This window comes from Momordica charantia (genome assembly GCF_013281855.1).
Source record: "Momordica charantia cultivar OHB3-1 chromosome 5 unlocalized genomic scaffold, Mcharantia_2.0 BLBB01000005.1, whole genome shotgun sequence".
Taxonomy (NCBI): Eukaryota; Viridiplantae; Streptophyta; class Magnoliopsida; order Cucurbitales; family Cucurbitaceae; genus Momordica; species Momordica charantia.
The window spans coordinates 21,092,838-21,106,936 of NW_028275163.1; the positions used below are offsets into that span (position 1 = coordinate 21,092,838).

The following is a 14,099-nucleotide window of genomic DNA, read 5'->3' on the forward strand; positions in this document are numbered from 1 at the left end:
TTGCATTATTTATTTCGTATTTGATTTTCGGAATACTATGTTTCTTAGATCGAACTCACAAGATTAGAGATATACGTCAATGTCATTGAATTATGTTAGATTTGTTGAAATAGCTATTTTCATATTAAAAAAACGAAATTGATGAATAATAAATATCTTATATCTTAAATTGATCTCTCCATAACTATTACTAAAAATGTGGAAAAGAACATGTTAGTTTTTAGTTTCTCATTATAATTGTAACATGATATAAATTGAGAATAGATAGTAGTCACAGCTGGAGAGCATTTGAAACCAAATTGACTTATAGAATTTTTTCCACAATACCTCAATAATAATTGTTCCTGCCCCTATTTTGAAATTTGAATATGATGTTACTTGGCTAAATGGCCATCAAAAAGAGTAAATTTTTTCTTCTATCATGTGTTTTCTACATGCTATCACTCCATTATTTTCTCTTCTACCTTCACCCTGTTCACATCCCCTTATTGTGTGAGGTTTGAGGTGTCCGACATGAGGGGAGAGATTTTAGGGTTCGAGAAATTATTGGAGGAGGCTGCCACAATTTGACTGACAGTTCTACTTCTTGGATTATAAAAGAGAAACAAAAAATTAAGTACCTCGAATCTATATCAAATGATTATTAGGTAGCATAGATGTGATATTTTTGCCTTCCATCTCAAAGGGAGGAGTAGACGTTTTAAAAACAAAGTTAATTAAGCTCATGTTAACTCCAACAAATATACCCTTTTATAGTAGTGGTCACCAATTAATCACTATGTTTTTTTTTAAATGACTACTAGATTAAGGATCTATCTGATACAATCCTAAAAAATTTTGGACTAAACTTGTAATTTAACATTTATAATATTTATCATAAAAGGTAGAAAATTATACATAAATATAAAATATTTTAAAAAAAAGAAACTACACTAGCTACCATAAATTGAATATGAATTCAAGAAAATGTCACAACTCTTCAAATATAGTATAAATATGACATTTTTTCTAATATTACATTTGAATTTGAGCTTAATTTGTATCATGTTATTTTTTAACATTTTCAAACCTTTTGCTATATTTAAAATTGAAAATTCGCTATGCTTTTAAGGTAAATGATTCCAATTTTAAATGTGGCTCTCTTATCAATTTTTTCTAAATCCTACCAATTTCATATTAAATACATGTTTTATAATTTATTGAATACACATGAGAATATTATTTTGATTGATTACACAAACGAAAACCTATCGGAAGGTAAAAATTACAATACCTGAAAAATAGCAACATAGCAACATTCATCTAAGTTTTAAAATTAAAAAATATATATGGATACAATTAGAGTATAGGATAAAATATTGTCATAGTTTAAGGTAAAAACGGATTTTATAAAAAATAAATAATAAGATACAAATGCAAAAAAGGGAAATGAAAAAAACAAAATGCCTTGTTGTCGTCATTGCACCTGTTGAAAAACCATCCCAATATCAAAACGACACGTAGTGTCAAAATTTTCCTTTTATTCCCCAAAATTTATATACGTTTTTTTGCAAAGGAAAAATGGGGAATAAAAGGAATATTTTAGTATGAAAAACAAAGCCGCCGTATTATAGGGTGTCAAATTTCTATACATAAGGAAAAAAATAATAATAATAATAAAATTTACCATAAAATTTGGCAAGGTTGAGTTTTATCTTAAATCGGTTGCATGTTATATTTGGATGAGTGTTGCACCTTCACATTAAATTTGATTAAGTGTAATTGTTACCTTATGAAGAATTATTAAACAAGAAATATTCTCATGTTTGTTTAATAAATGGTAAAACAAATGTCTTGAACGAAAAGAGTCTAAAATTTCATATTTACTTTTTAGTTTCCTATGATGGTTTTGTAACGCGATATAAATGACAATAGATAATATTCACATCGGGAGAGTATTTGAAACCAAATTGATTTCTAGGAGTTTTTTTTTACCATGCCACGCATAGTAATTGTTCCTAATCCTACCCATACTTTGAAATTTGAACATGATGGGTGACTTGGCTAAATTACCATTAAAAAGAAATCATTTTCTCTTTTTTTTTTTCTTGAAACAGAACAACAAAACAAACTAAATACAATCAGCTGCCAACAAAACAGATAGTCACGTAGGGCAAAACTGGTTACACGAAGACGAGAATCCCTCATCACACGCTCTCCTTACTATCCCACGAGCGACTCCATTAGTCTTCCTCGGCAGATGCTTGAATCTTTCAATTGGTAAGGATTCCACCTCTTTCCATACGTCTTCAACAATCAGAGAAACTTCGGTGAGCTCCATGGATGGAGATACCATGTGTTTTTTATTAGGATTGGTGGAGTCAAATCGACATCGGAATGATCTATGGACAAGTCGGAATCGAACCGGGACGCATCGGGACGAAAAGGAATGAAAACAGGTAAAATGGAGTGGGTAGCAGGCCATGGGCCCGAGGAGACAGCGCTGCACAGAGTTGTGGTACTAGGGAGGGCGCCCGACACTATCTTGATGTGGGCGCGCAGATGAAGTTTCTGTTCGTAGCACCATGGCGTTGTTTCGACAATATACATTTGCAGTTTTCGAGTTTTTGGTTTGATGAGCCATTTGAAGTCGTTTTTCAGAGCCGTTTGTGGCAGATTGCAGACAGAGGCTCGAGGTATTAACAGCAGTATTGGGATAGATCAAGATCGTCATATTCGAGGTAATTAGATCTTGATTCTTGTGAGTTTTTCATTCCTTTATCTAAGTATAGCGTGTTACAATACTTAGAATTGTTGGAAAAATGAAGGAAGAATTAGATAAAAATGATTGTTGTGCCGTGGAAGAACCACTACCTTGAAAGCAAATTCGGCACGATCAAGGTGCTATAGTTGCTCCTCAAGGTTAACATAACTTCGAACTCAAGCGTGCACTCGCCGGAGTCGAATGGAATCGAAGAACACGCTCAGAAGTTGTCATAGAAAAATGGTAAACCCACCAAAATCAAAATCACTCTACTTTCTGAAGTGACCCAAGATATATAAAAGAAAAGAAGAAAAACGGTTTTAAGAAATTAATTCATGAAATTAATATGTAAAGTTAAAATTAATTAAAACATTATCAATGCAATTAATTTCATAAATTAATTTTAAAAGTAATTAACAATTTAATATTTGTAAAACCATTTTTCTTTTGTCATTCCTAACAAGAAAGTTAGATGGCTTTTGTTGGGACCTTTAGGAGGTGAATATCTACGGACATATTTGAGTGTTTTGTATCCAATGTCTGATTATAGTGGAACTCGCATTTGAGTGAAAGACTGAACGTAGCTCATAACTACTGTGTCATTTTATTGTCTTTCCTATTGTTCTCTTTATGTTGTGATTGTTTTAGATAATTGGATATATCCGTGCAAGAATAAATGATTTGAAGCGTCTAATTTTCCAACATTTTTTACTCGACTACCCCTCTATTATTTTTGTCTCTTTGATCTTCACTCTATTCACACTCAGTCATGGGATGTCTTTGTGGCTCCTATTTTTTGAGCTAGTTAAATGAGTTGATTTTGGTTATGATTAGAGTCAATTATTCGTCACGAATTGTTTGAACAAGCAAATTTTTGCTAGTTAAGTAGGGGTGTAAACGATTCGATTAAGGCCAATTTTCAAAATCAATAGAAGAAATCAAGGAAACAAAAAATCAAGTCCATCAAAAGGGCTGAGACTTGGGACCTCAAGGAATATTTTTGAGATCTTGGGTTCAAGTCACATGGAACGCAACTCCATCAAGCAAAATGATACCTTAAGGTATAAGGGCATAAAAGGTCAAAGGGTTGTCGACTCCTGAATTATAAAAAATAGGGTCGAGGCTGGGTGGTTTTTGATGATGGACCCTTTTTTTTTTAAACCAATGACAAACTTGTGAAGATGATTACGCGAAGGGGTAAGTATGTCATAACTCATAAGTTACAAGAAGGAGATGAGGTGGCATTGAGTGAGACGAAGGGAGTCTTCAAACATGGTCATGAAAGACACGGTTCTAAAGAGCAACACGATGGTATGAGATTTGAGGTGTTGGACTTGAGGAAAATAGGGATATGACTCCAAAAAAAATTATTGGAGGAGGTGGCTACAATGTAGCTGATGGTTTTATACGATTAAATTCTAAAAATAAACTACAAAATTATATCTATTATTAGGGGCATGAAGATTGACTGGAACCACATTGTGGCATTGACGTACTCGTTAAATAATTTTCCCTAGAGGTTGTAGAATTGTCGTAAGAAACAAATCGGTTCAACTCCAAGTCAAACCGATCTACTTCAAATTCGATCCATTTTGTCAATATTTATTTGCACCTAAAATTTAAAATTAAAAAATGTTAGTATGCCAAGCTGTACCCTTTTTTTTATGAGTATACAACAATCACGGGTGAAATTTTAACCTCGACCTCAAAAGAAGGAGTAGATACATGTCTTTAGAAGTTGAGTTATGCTGCTACAAAAAAATGTACGCCTGATATAGTAATCACAAATTAATCTCTAAATTTTTAAAAAATGTATAATAAATTAGGAATATATCTGATACACAGTCCTAAGAATTTTTGGACTAAAATTGTAATTTATCCTTTTTAATATTTTTTTGGTACGTTTCTTAGAAAGTTATATCTTTTTTGAAAAAAGAAATTACACTAGATAGCATACTTTTAATATAAATCCTAAAAAATGTTACAACTTTTATTTTAGTATTAATATGACTTTTCTTATGGGATTTCATTTGAATTTTAGTTCAATTTCTATCATGCTATTTTTGAAAAATTTTACTTTTTACTATGTTTGAGGATGTATATCGTTTTTTTTTTTAAACAGAAAATTTAACACCTACATTTTAGTTTTTGCAAATATAGAAAATTTTTTACATAAAACGAAGGTCTAAGTAATAAAATGTCAAAAATTTACCTTTGTAGCAATGATATATTATTGATATAACACTGTGATATGAACACTCTAGCGAATTGGAATTAGAAACCTTTTGGGTATGTGAACCATTAATTCACAATCACTAAAACCCCTAAAATCAATTTAGCACAACCCCAAGAAAGAGTTAGAATAAGGTTACTTTGTTGATCGAATACCATGAGTTAAGGAGAACTAGTTCCCTACTCGAGGTTGAATACTCCACAAGAGAAGTTGATCAAACCAATTTTGAATGTTTCAAGTTTGCAATCTAGATCAAGAATGACAAAATTCAAATGCTCAAAATTTCATTAAAACCGGCCTTATTACAACCTAAATGATAAACTTATATATGGCTTCCAATAAAAGTAACCTGGGTGGCATCAAATACTAATCATAATTTATTTTAATAAAAATAAACAAATAAATAAAACAACAAACTAAAATAGTTAAAATAATTGAAATTAACATCTTCGATGAAATTTGATGGAGGCTTGCTAATTCATATCACACTGATATATATATATATGATATAAACTTGATATACTTATGATTTACTGCTGACATACAATTAATATATCACTAATATAACTATGATATCCACTAATATAATTTCTTATATGATTATTTGATTTACTACTGATGCATTTGTGATATATATTTGATATGTCTTTGATATAGGAATAGCAAAAAAATCTAGGGGACATGCAATCCGCGCAAGTACCTGACTCGGTCGGGTCGGGATATCCATGGTTTGACCGAGGACAGGGTCAAACCAGGGATCCTAATCGGGGTCCCCGTCCTCGTCCCCGACTTCGCCCCGTTTAATATTTTATTAATTTTTATATTTTTATAATATAATAATATTGATTTTAATAAATACTTTTTAAATTTTTGTTAAAAAAGAGCCCAAGCCCAATGCCCATTTAGCTTGCTTTAGTTTTAACTCACATGAACATAATATATAACATAATAAATATATATCGAGAACGGAGGCAAGGATGGAAAAAAATCCTAGATGGGTGGGGATGGGGATGACCCAAACCCCACTTTGCCATGTTGTCATCTCTACTCTAATATACCACTTATATAATATTGATATATTTATTATATAACTATAATAACTTATATCATTTATTTACTTTTAATATAACTAGGATATCTACTAATATAACTTCTATTATGATTACTACTGATATATTTATGATGTCTACTAATATAAGTTATGACATGATTATATGATTTACCATTTATTTACCACGCTGATATGACACTTATGTATATGTGAGATATGCCTCTAATTTTACACTAATATGCAAATGATGTATTACTGATATAACTATGATATCTACTAATATAATTTCTTATATGATTATATGATTTACCACTAATATAACATTGATATATTTGTGATATATATTTAATATATGTCCCTACCACTTTTATATATATATATATATATATATATATATATATATATATATAACTATGTTATGTGTGTTATATTACTAATATATCCATTAGTTTTTTTTCAAGTGAAAACAATGATGCAAAAAAATAAAATGAAATATAAAGTTATTGAATAAAAGATGGATGTGGATCAAAGATGGCCAAAAAAAGTTAAAAATCTCATATACTTTATAAATTTAAACAACTATCTCTTATATTTAGTATTTAATTAATATTAATATAGATTAAATAATAGTATAAACTACACTTTAAAATTAAACATTTGATATACCTTATATTTAACATATAAGTTACAAATATATTTAGTATATCATAAGTTAGAGGTACATAAGATATATATTAAATGTATAATACGTACCTTAGAAGCACATTTTAAATGTAGATTGATTTAAAGGTATATCAGATGTCATAGAGTAACATTGGAATAATAAAAATTTAAAAATAGAAATTCAAATATTTTGTCATATTTACAAAATACAAAATTGTAATTAGGGAGTACTCAATGCAATTTCCCCTTTTCATATATAAAAAAACCGTCTAATAAATTAGGAATCTATCTAATACCACTCTAAAAAAATTTGGACCATAAGTTAGCCTTTTTAATTTATTATTATTATTTTCTTTTTTTTTTATGTTTCTTAGAAAATTATATATAAAGATAAAATAAACTCCTTTTGAAAAAAGAAATTACACTAGAATAGCATACTTTTAATATAAATACTAAAAAATGTTACAACTTTTTTTTTCAAATTTTAGATTAATTTCTATCATGCTAGTTTTGAAAAATTTTAACTTTTTACAATGTTTGAGAATGCATACCTATTTTATGTTATTGATGTAGAACAGTCTCTAAAATTGAATATATTTGAAGGTAAAAATTGTAATGTCTGATAAAGTTTAAGGTCAAATAGCAAATATTCAGCAAAATTTAAAGTAAAATTCAATGAAATTGTAAGTCTAGGGTAAAATATTGCCAAATTTATAAGTAAAAATGAATTTTTTTATAAAAGTTAAAAAAGAAAAGTATAGGATACAAATGCATGATGGTGGGAAATGAAAATATGTCTTGTCGTGGTTATTGCACCTATTGAAAAATCATCCCAACACCAAAACGACACGTGGTTTTAAAGTTTCTTCTCTCTCTTTTTTCCCAAAACTTATATATATTTTAGTATGAAAACAAATCCGCCGTATTATAATGAATGTAAAAAATTTACTGTTATCGTTAAATTTAGCAAAACGTATTAAATTTTATTCTAAACTTTCAATTTTTTCGAATTATATATTAAATTTGGATAAATATTACAACCTTCTTCTTGAATTTAGTTAAGTGTTGCAAATTTTACCTAATAAAGAATCAAATATTTTCATATTTGTTTAATGGATTATAAAACAAATGTCGATATTTAATAAAACTTTGAAAATCTGACACTAGTTTTATTTTTAGCTTTCTAAGATTCATTTTAATAGTTGATTCAATGCATTAACCTAATTTTATTGTTTCCCAAGTTTGATTTTTATTAAAATTAGTGAGTGTGTTAAGAGATTTTTACTTTTTTTTTTTTTTGTTAAAAGTAGTGGGTCAATTTAATGGAAGTTGAATAGAGGGAAAATTTTACCACACTTGTGTAAGTCTAAAATTGAATTTGATGAAGGATAAAAATCCATACATTTTAACTGGTAAAAATTTTTATTTTTTTTTTCCTAAAAGTTTTAATCACATCAGTATATACTTTGACCTCTTTCAAAAGAAAATATATATTTATATGTATATACTTTGACCAAGTGAAATGATATGATATGTTTGTCTTTTCTATAAATATAAGATGTCGACATGAATTTGGGAGATAGAATATTGATATTTTCTTGCTCTATAGTCTATGAATGTTAATAAAATGTCAAAAACTTTAACAAAAATAAAAATATCATAACTTGGAAACTGGAGTGGGTCCAGCCTTCAAATTCAACGGAAGCAAGTGCAGCCTGATTCAAGAACAGAGATCCAATATTTTACCACCTATTTGGCAGCTTCAATGGCAACCCGAACCCGACTCAAAAATCGACCATGTAAAACCCGATATCCAACCCGCTTATTTGGCAACCTATTGGCAGCACATTATCCACCTTAATGTCTATTTTTTATCTCAAAATAGAGATCATGTTACTAATTTGTTAATTTATAACATAGCCATAGTGAACATAGCTCAATTCACATATACTTCCAACTAAAAGGTTGTGAGTTCGAATCTTTCAATGTCAGGCACCGGACTAAGATCCCATCGGACAACAAATGATGAAAATATTTCGGAATGCACTTGTCATCCCATATATATATATATATATATATATATCTTAGTTTCTAATAGTCAGATATATTTCCAATTTAATCTCTTTGAAGAGTTTCGATTTAATCTCTTACCTTTTAAGATTTTCACCCTCTTGAATGGTTTAATTCCTCGTTCAAAATTCTAACAACTTAGTAGATCTTTTTTTAGTTTCTCCCTCTTGAATGGTTTAATTCCTATTCTAAATTTTTACCATAGTAAGTATATAACAGAGAATTTGATATAGACTAAATTGAAAAGAAATTAAAAAAAAAACAGAATAAAGTAAAGCAAGATTCACACCAAACAAGATCCACAAAGCTTTGTTATTAAAACATGTTTGGGCAAAGGGGCGAAAGTAAAAAGTTAGTAAAACGATGTGTGTATCAAGGCAGCCTCTGCTTGGGGCTGCCATTATCTGTGCGACTCTCGTAGCTGAAGCCTGCTGCTTCTTCGTGGACTTCCCCCTCTCCACCACCACCGACAAGCTCAGTAACCTCATTTGGAGCTACGATGGCACCGTCTTTCAGGGCGAAGATCACCATGCTGCTGCTCCTCAGGAACCCCCCATCACAAATGCCTCTCTACGGGTCGTTTACAAACACCCATTCAAGCTCAGAAACAGCCGCAAAATCGCCACTTTTACAACCGACTTTGTGCTTAACTTCGGCTCCGAGAACGCCAACTACGATGGCATCGCCTTTATTCTTGCGGCGGATCCCTCCCCTCCTTCCAGCAGTGAAGGCCAGTGGCTGGGGATTGCCAATTCCACCACCGATGGGACCACGGAAGCTGGAATTTTGGCGATTGAATTCGATACGAGGAAGAGTTTTCCCGAGGATTTGGACGTGGACCATGTGGGGTTGGATTTGAACAGTGTTTACTCTGTCTTGCAGATGCCATTGTCGGAGTTTGGGGTTAACCTTTCTGCTAGGGATGATATTTTTGTTAGAGCCGAATTTGATGGCAAGAACATTTCTGTTTACGTCTCCTTGTCGGCCAGATTGGAAAATCAGTTGAAAAACCGCGTCATTTTTCATCCCCTCAATCTCTCTGTTCTCCCCGACCAGGTTTATCTCGGTTTCTCTGCTTCCAAATTCGATTACATCGCTCAATTGAAATGGGGGGTAAAATCGTGGCAGTTCTCCGGCGATGATATTGGTGACGGACGCTGGTGGGTTTGGATCACCGTCGGCGCCGGTGGATTCGTTTTCTTATCTGGGGTTGCTGCCCTAATGCTCCTCTGGATCACAAGAAAACAAGAATTCAACGATCTGGAAGAGGCATACCCAGGGATAGAAGACCAGTTTCAGGATTTCTCCATAGCCCCACGAGTTCAAAAGTTCGAATTTCCAGAGCTGAAGAAGGCAACTGGCAATTTCGACCCCAAGAACAGGCTCGGGAGAGGCGGATTTGGAACGGTTTACAGAGGAAATTTGATGAACAGAGATGTCGCCGTGAAGAGAATCTCAGAGAATTCCCGTCAAGGGAAGCAAGAATTCGTCGCGGAAGTGGCAACAATCGGTGGCCTCCATCACAAGAACCTCGTGAAACTAATGGGATGGTGCTACAAAAAGAGAGATCTTTTGTTGATATACGAATACATGCCCAACGGCAGCTTGGACAAGCTGATCTTCAGCAGCCATGACAAATCCTCCCCAACACCCAATTGGGAAATCAGACGGAACATAATCTGCGGAGTAGCGGAGGCTCTGGATTATCTTCACAACGGGTGCGAGAAGCGAGTGCTACACAGAGACGTGAAGCCTTCAAACATAATGCTGGATTCGAAGTTGGAAGCCAAATTGGGTGACTTCGGGTTGGCTCGGGCAATTCGTCGAACAGAACAGACGCATCACTCAACAAGAGGTCTAGCTGGTACATACGGCTACATGGCACCAGAAATTTTCCTAACCCGCAGAGCAACAGCAGAGACAGACGTATACGCATTCGGGATTCTTGTTTTGGAAGTCGTGTGCAGGAGAAAGCGTACAAGTAAAAATCCGTCGAGTGGGTACGAAGGCCATATTACAAATTGGGTATGGGAGTTTCAAGAGAGAGGAGAGATTGTCGAAGCTGGTGATGGGAGAATTGGAGGGCAACACGAGGAAGAAGAGATGGAGAGAGCTTTGATTGTAGGATTGGCTTGTTGCCATCCGAACCCCCATGAGAGGCCGACCATGAAAAATGTTCTGAAAGTGCTGAAAGGGGAAGCAGATCCACCGATTCTGCCGCATGAAATGCCTTCGTTTGTGTGGCCGCTGGTGACTCCGTCGTCGAGAGACAACACGGATAGCTCTCCTAGAGAGACCCAACTTTCCGATCAATTAACAATGACAGAGCTTGTTGGGAGATAGATAAATTTAATTGGTGATTTTGTGTGTTCTGGTGAAAGGATAAAATTTTGCTGTCAGTAGAAGTAAACGTAATAAATTATCCTCGTTTGGAAAGTAAATTCTGCGGCGTGATCGAAAATTTCCGTGAAAAATAACAACATAATATTGTTGATGGGCGAGAATTAACTGAGAAATGTGATTGACTTACAGTAAATTCACGGCCGTTAAATCTAACTGTTTCGCTCAAGAATGGAAGTTTTTTCAATTAAGGCAAACACATTTTGTACATAGTGACAAAAAGAATGTTATACATTATTGGAAGTAACTCTTCCATCTGCACCTACTTTTCATCCTTGAAATTATCTTTAAAAATTCTTGGACAGGAAGGTTCAAAGAACACATGAATAACCTAAATTTTATCAATAAACCCTGTGACATGAAATTTATCAACAATTTATCAATATATTCTTCTTTTATATATATTTAAATATTATTAAATTATAGAAATTCAAAAAGATTGATTTGAAAAGTTAAATTTTAAATCCTCATTTTATGAAACATTCCAGTTTTTAAAAATAAAAAATACTCAAATACCAAAATCTATTCATCTCCTTCCTCCAAAAATAACTATTCATAGTTCGTTTCTTCGTCTCTTTCATAAAAAACACTTTTTTTTCGACATTCTTCTCTGTTTTCTCCATTCCCTCGCCAGCAATAGACCACCTAGTTCGTCCCTAGAAGGCAGCAGTCCGTCTCGCTTTTCACCGCTGTTTTTGATAGGTCGTCTCCTTGTCTTCTTTGTCTAAAGACGATTCTGCAGTTTCCAAATTGGCTGAAAGAACATCCTCAAAACCTCGCTTGATATAGGACTGTTAAGTATCCCACATTGAAAAGAGAGTTGACCTAACAATCATTTATAATAGACATGACTTACTTCTCTCATTGTTAATTGATTTTGAGATGGAACCTCATGAATATTAATATGGTATCAGAATCCAAAACGCTCATCCCAAAAATGGGATCGATTGGACCAGGTATTACAATCTTTTCCTTTATGTAGGTTTTTGTTTGTGGAATCCTTGAAAAAATTAAGTATTTTCGTGTGAGTTCAATGAATTATAGAACATATATTCTCATGTCAGTGCCACAAGACGAGTCAAGTCGAGCTAGGATCGTGTAGGGATATCGAGGGAATGGAAAACATGTAGAGGAGCATTGTAGCGCCATTTGGTCGAGAGCACAGCGCCGCGGAGCTCAATGAAAATTCGAAAAAAAAGGGTAGCTTTGAGATGCTCTACCTTTGGCATCTCAACGCTCCAAACACATGGGCAGAGATGAGGAGGCACGCCAGCATTTCATTTTTGTGGGCAACGCTACATCATCCGTAGTGTTGAGATGCCAAAGGTAGCGTCTCAATGCTATGACGTCATTTATAAAAGGGAACCGTGTTCCTTTTTTAGGTTTGAGCCGAAAATTGTGGAGCAGCCATAGGGTATTATTTTGTAGCTGATTTTGGGGAGTTTTCGGCAGCAGATTTGTGGCAGCGGCTCGGGGTTTTGGCAATACAGAAAGAGGCAAATCAAGATCAACGTTTTGGGTAATTGTATTTTGATTATTCTATGAGCGTTTTCATCCATGTACCTAAGTATTATTGTATTAAGTACTTAGAAGCTAGCAATTTTTTATTGGGACCTCTAGAGAGCGAATATCTAGGGAGATATATTTTAGAGTGTTTGTATCTAATCTCTTATTATTATAGTGGAACTCGCAAATGAGCGAAAGATTGGACGTAGCTCATAAACTATGGGGTGAACCATTATAATTCTATTGTATCATTTATTGTTTTCCCTATATTTCTCTTTGTTTCTGATTAGCTTAGATAACTGGATAGAGCCGTGGAAGGTGAAATTGTTTTGAACCGCCTAATTTCCCAACAATATTAATAGCGTAAAATTGTCAACCATAATACAGTAGTCTCTTCCAATAACTTCTCGAACTCTCAAATCTCAAATCTCAAATCATCGTGTTGCTCTATAGAACTCTGTCTTTCATCACCTTTGTATTAAGACTCCCTCTCATCTCCCTCTTGTCACGTGTGACACACCTCCCCATTCACCAATCAAAAATATCTTCACTAGTTTGGAAAATAATAATAATAATAATAATAAGTCTATCATCAAAACCACGAAGCCTCTATTTCTTTTATCAACACAACTTGATTTTTCGTTTCCTTTCTAATTCCACTCCTGATTTTGATTAACAAAAATTTGGTTGTTCGAACTATCCTTCACCAAACTATACTTATTTAATTAACTAAAAAAATGAAGAGCCACACAGACATCAAACAACGAGTGTGAAGGTAGAAGAAAAAATAATTGAGTGTTAGTCAAGTAAAAAAGACATCATGATTAGAAGAGAAAATGATAGCTTTTTATGGAAATTTAGCTAAGTCACACATCATCTTCAAATTTCAAAGTATGGCAATCGGGCCGTGCGTGCAACTTGCATGGTTCCAAGAAGCCTAACCTTTTGGATCATTTCTAAGTCTAAAAGTTTTGTCATCGAAACTTCGTTGACTTTATCATAAATCTTGATTTTGCCACCCTCAATAAGAACCCGGAATAGCGGAAATAGGTTCGTGTTCCGCTTCCAAAATCAGTCGTCTGTGTCTAAATGTGAACGGCAGACGACTCTCCTGTGGTTCCATTCCTTGTACATTTTCTGAGACAAACCCTTTGTATAAGACATTTTAGAAAATGGAAGAGAACAACTCACCGAAGAAGGCAAGCATTAGGAATGAAGCAGGCGGGAAGCTACCGCTTCTAAAATGCAAGCAACTCCTTGACTCTTTTTTGGAGCATACCACTATTGAAATAATAAAAAAAGGTTCAAAAGGTATAAAGAATTAAAAGTGTTTTTTTTTTAATCTCCAAAATTAACTAAATACCAAACTCAAATAAATAAATAAAACATATTTTACCATATTATTAATTTATATGCATCTCAAAGTTGAGAGG

General features: G+C 33.2%; 1 pseudogene; it reads left to right on the forward strand.

The window, feature by feature from the left end:
• The first annotated feature begins 9,020 nt into the window (after positions 1-9,020).
• LOC111019323 (putative L-type lectin-domain containing receptor kinase S.5 pseudogene) lies at positions 9,021-11,201 on the forward strand (annotated as a pseudogene).
• Positions 11,202-14,099: the final 2,898 nt, after the last annotated feature.